Source organism: Asparagus officinalis, chromosome 5, assembly GCF_001876935.1.
Source record: "Asparagus officinalis chromosome 5, Aspof.V1, whole genome shotgun sequence".
In the NCBI taxonomy this organism is placed as follows: Eukaryota; Viridiplantae; Streptophyta; class Magnoliopsida; order Asparagales; family Asparagaceae; genus Asparagus; species Asparagus officinalis.
The window spans coordinates 114425052-114430633 of NC_033798.1; the positions used below are offsets into that span (position 1 = coordinate 114425052).

The following is a 5582-nucleotide window of genomic DNA, read 5'->3' on the forward strand; positions in this document are numbered from 1 at the left end:
TAAATAGACCGATTTTATTAAATATTTAGCAAAATCGATCATTTTGCTAAATATTTAGCAAAATTGACCATTTTGCTAAATATTTAGCAAAATCGACCTCTTTTTGGCCAATGGGTCAAAAAGAGGTTGAATTTAAAAAACAAACTCCAGAAAATATACGCGACTAATAGTTCCGTATGTTTAACTAAATTAGCGACAGAAAACATATGGGACCCGTGAACCCGTGTGTTTTTTGTGTTTTCCAAGCTGCATCTACTCTGTTGACATCCTCCCAAATCCCTACCCAAATCCCTACAAAACACAATCATAGAGAACAAGCCTCCATCTTCTTCATTCTCCTCTTCAATCGCTTCTTCAGCGGTTCCAATGGGTACAGAGTTTTGACGCGACGGTGGGATCATGACCGAAGAGAGGGAGGTGGTGGCAGAGAGATTGCCAGAGGAGGGGAGGATGGTAACATCGTGTCAGCAGGGAGAGAGAGGGATCGAGGTTTCGATCTCTATACTTCTCTTCATCCTCTCTCTCTCTTCTCCAAAATTCCTCAAGCTCCTACGTCCACCTGCCAAATACACTCATCTCTGCTGCCATATCTAAGCAGAAATCATGAAAACCTAGGTCTAATTCCTATCTCTCCCAAGTTTGATCCATTTTCTTGTATTTTTTTATTATTTTTTTGCTGATCGATATAACTTTTTGACAGAGCTTTCATGTAAGAGGTTTCTTGACCGCGGAAGAATGCGATCATCTGATATCTCTCGTGAGTTTGAATTTTTCCTGTGTACTTTTGTTTGAAATTGGGATCTGAGTGAATTGAGAACTAGTTTGTGGTCTTGATGATGTTTTTGGATGTTGAAGTCGAAAACAGAGCTGAAGAGATCGGACTGGGGAATCATTTTAAACACAGAAAACATACGGGACCAGTGTTGTCGTATGTTTTCTGTCACTAATCAAGGATTAGTTAGCTCTAAACATATGAGACTACTAGTCCCGTATGTTTTCTGGAGCTTGTTTTTCAAAACCGACATCCCAAAAAGAGGTCGATTTTGCTAAATATTTAGCAAAACGGTCGATTTTGCTAAATATTTAGCAAAATCAGTCTATTTTAAAAAAAATCCTATAGTATAGTATAGTATAATATAATAAATATGTTGATAATAACTTTATATTAATTACATTTAATATATTATGTTAGATATTACATTAACACATTCTCAAACTCAAAACCAAAACACCAAACTTAAAACACCTAAAAGGTGTTTTGAAATAAGTATTGTATTTTTGGTTTAATGATGATTTAGCTCAAAAATACTATGGTTTCTAAACACATGATGTTTTGTTTTTGATAAAAACACTATAAAAACAAGTAAAACACCATGGTTTACCAACGGAGCCATAGATATTTCTTTAAAGCCTAGCCCGTTTGTCATTTTGGACGAATAAGAACCTAGGCTCCAATAGCCCCATATAAAGCCTTTTCTGTTTTCTTCTGAATCCAAAAGAAACAAACTTTTTAGAAAACGATAAAGAGCACTTAAAAAAATGATACCACAAGGGCATGTTTGGCTGAATTCCCATAAACTTCCTTATGGGAAAAGACACATGGGAAATAAGTGGTGAGAGTCACTTTTTTATTTCAAGCCTATCTTCGGTTCATTTTTTCTGGAAATGGTTCTTTTTTTGGGTTCCAATTTAACTATTTACATCTTTGAAGGTGAGTCTCACATACACATTTTTTTCTTATTTCTTTTTTCTTAATCAAAGTGTGAAGAAAACTTTAACGGGAAATTATATTTCTGTAATTATGTTTTCTTAATTTCTTTGACAACCGAACCTGCCTTAAAATCTCTTACTTTTGGCTTCCTTACTTTTGCTCGTTTACCTTGATTGTACATTTTTCTTGTAAGGAAATTACTTTCAGAAAAGGGATTAACAATAAATCGATAATGATTTTTTTTCCAAACATCTGTACATTTTTATAAGTACATTCAAAAAATAATGTTGGATACCTAATATTAAATTGACTAGTCAAAAGAAAATTAAAGAGAAAGAAGTTTGAAGGTTTTCTCAGAACTAGATGCATAAATGAAGTTTGAAGATCACATTGAAAAATGTTGGCATTAATGATGAAAAATCTAGAGCCTTACTTCACCATTATAATAAGGATAGAGGATATGTCAATTGCGTCAAGTGATCCAAGAAGAGTCTTGATATTTTTTTTACAATTGTTCTCCTCTACCAAATATTCTATAGGTTGTATCAACTTGTGTTCGTGAGTGTCAAACATATTATAGGTGGGTTGGTAGAAGAGGAGTTTGTTAGAACATTGTTCATATAATATTTCTTATTTAATTAATAACAAACTCACATTTGCTACCGATATGCTTTGTAAAATGATGTATTTTAGATATAAATAGGTACGAGCAAGATACATTTCGATATGATGTAAAAAAAAATCAATACGAACATTGATTTTAGCCTTCAAAATATCAATGGTCAACAGTGACCCATCGATGGTCAAGCATCCCATCGAAGGTTATAGAAACCAAATAGAGAAAATAGAAACATGAGTTAGGACCATCGATAGTCTATAGTGCACTATCTATAGTCACAAGGAACCATCAATGGCTATAGGAGACAACCGAAGAAATCTAGAAATCAGAATCAACACCATTGATGGCTACAGTCGACCATTAATGATCACTAACAGATCATCGATGGTCGTGATCCACCATTGATGGTTATAAGACATTTTCGTAGTTTTCACAAGTTTTCAAGATTTAATCTCTACCGTTCGTTGAACCTTTTGATCTCCTATTTGCACTCAGATTTTGATATATCTTTCCTGTTCTATCAAGGTCCATTTAAAGAGAGTTGAAGATCATAATTAAAAGGAGAACAATAAACAAGTTCAAGGAGGCAAATATATAAAAAGGAGAGATCTCTGTTCTAGGGTTTAAGAGAGAGAAGTTGATCAAATCCCCTAAGCCTCATTCAACTTCTTCTCGATGTACTTTTCATCGGAGTTTGACTCAGTAAGAAGGAATGCTATACGCTTACATCAGTACATCACTTCTTCATCGAACTTTATCTTCATCGATTTGAAGAACGGTTTAATAAAGGACACCTATAAGGTTGTTCTTTTTGTGCTTTAATTGTTTTGGTTGGTTATATTCAAACTCCTAAGTTTGACAACATGCTCAACCCGGGGTAAATGAGAATTAGTGTACTCAAGCCAGGGTAATTGAGGGTTTGGCATGCTAGGACTATGTTTCTTCTAATCAATGTGAATAGTTAAGTTAGACGACTAGTTTCAGGTATATTCCAGCAAGCGGTCTTTGAACCCTACTAGATCAGTTTGCGATTCAAATGAACTATGATCATATGAGGAAGACTCTTCATGAGAAGGAAGAGTGGATGTAGGATTTTGATTCGAAGCACTATAAAAATCTTATGTGTTTGTACTGGTTTGCTTTTAGTTTTTCACTTATATATTTCTATTTTTTATTCTGAGTTAATTAAAAAATTATAGCAATTTTATTCATCTCCCTTTAGGCTTGCATCCCAGTTCTAACAAGTGGCATCAGAGCAGTATTACCCATCTTTAGGTATCACACACTAGGGTAAAGATATCAAGCCTTACTATCGCGTCAGTTTGCCCTAAAGGACATGCCGTCAACAGACCCACTCTCTTCAATAGCACCAACTATACGTATTGGAAAATGTGTGAGTTTTTCTATTGTCCATTAGTTTCAACATTTGGGAAAGTGTGGAACATGGGTATAAGGATTCTACTGTCGAGGTAGAAGGTGTTATTGTTGTTCTAACTAAGGACAAGTGGTCTCCGTAGGACAAACAAATTTATTCTTATAATTTAAAAGCCATGAATGCTTTATATTGTCCTCCTACTACTTGAGAATTTAACCATATTTCTAATTATACTGTTTGACAAACAAATTTATTCTTATAATTTAAAAGCCATGAATGCTTTATATTGTCCTCCTACTGCTTGAGAATTTAAAAGCCATGAATGCTGGTGAGGAAATATGATAACCTTAAGATGAAGGCCTCGGAGAGCAAACAGGACATGTTCACACGATTAACCGATATTGCGAATAAATCAAAAGTCTTAGGGGAAGGAATATGAAAGTAAGGAGATGTGTAGAAAGATACTCTATTCTCTATCTTGTGATTGGAAACCTAAAGCAACATCTATCAAAGAGCTTTAAAAATTTTCTAATCTATTTCTTGATGATCTTGTAGATACTCTTATCACATACGAAGTCCAAGCGAAAGAGAGAGAAGATGCCTCAGAAGAAGACTTGAAGAATAAGTTGTTGGCTTGAAGAGCAAAGAAAGAAAAATCCCAATCAAAGAAGAAGATTGAGTCAAGCTCAAGTTTTGAAGATGAGGATGATTAATATGCGCTTATAGTAAAAGGATTCAAGTCTTTTCTTAAATCAAAGAATGGACAGAAATATATTCAGAAAAGACAGATGTAATTCACTAAATAAGTAAACAATAATTCCTCAAGTGATTTTTAAATTGAACCCATTTGTTATCATTGCAGGAAATTGGGTCATTACATGAATCGATGCCCTTTGAATAGAAAGGAAAAGAAGATGGAAGGTAAGAGTCTCAAAGTCACAACTTGGGATTTGACAAATGAGGGTGAATCTAAAGCCGAGTCCAGTGGAGATGACAAACAAATGCGCAAGTGTCTCATGGGAAGAAATGCATTAACTTCAAAAAGTATAAGGAGAGTATTCAAACGAATAGGTATATCCTTTTATGATGAGCTTTATTCTAAAGTATAAGGAGATGTTAATTCATTTGAAAAATATAGCTAAAAATATGAAGAGTCTAGAAAGATGAATACAAATTTAAAGAAAGAAAATAAGCTTTTGTAAAAAAATAAAGTTTTCTTCTTTAAAATTGGATTCGGTTGTTCTTTAAATTTGGATTCATATAATTCATCTCATGATATCACCTCTTTCGTGTGCACACAATGTTTTGAGCTACAAAATCAAATCTATTGCTTGTCTAAGTAAGTTTATAACAATCAATGTGAAAAAGTAAAAACTTATTGCTAAGGTAAATGAGTTATTTTGTGAGCTGTCTTCTGAACAAAAAAAGTTTAAAACTCGATGTACTACTGTTGTTTCTAAAAATGAACAACTAAATATAGGTTGTCTAAAAATCATAATAAATAGCTGATCCCTATCAAACTTCAATCAACATCTTGACAATAAAAGTTATAATCAGACGACTTTCACGTTAATAAAATGAAAGCTGCAATTAGAGGATTTTCAGGTAGATCGAGAAAGGTCACAATTCAACGATCTTCACGATGACTGATGAAAGCTCTAATTCAATAGCCTTCACAATCAACCGTGAGAGTTACAATCTGACGACTCTCACATCCCAAATAGCTAAAGCGAAGATTACAGAACAATGGTCTTTGCAAACTTTCCAATAGAAGAGGTTACAAGTCAACGACCCAATCCTTATGTGAATCTGGAAGATCTACGATCAACTTAAACTTTCCTACCATTTGAAAATGATAATGAGGCTCCTTTTGATTT

At 33.8% G+C, this 5582-nt stretch overlaps 1 long non-coding RNA gene across 1 annotated transcript; it reads left to right on the forward strand.

Annotated features, from left to right (window-relative positions):
• Window positions 241–4843, forward strand: LOC109843419. The gene is made up of 4 exons (XR_002247673.1): window positions 241–615; window positions 701–757; window positions 4261–4495; window positions 4568–4843. It is a non-coding gene; the product is annotated as an uncharacterized LOC109843419 (long non-coding RNA).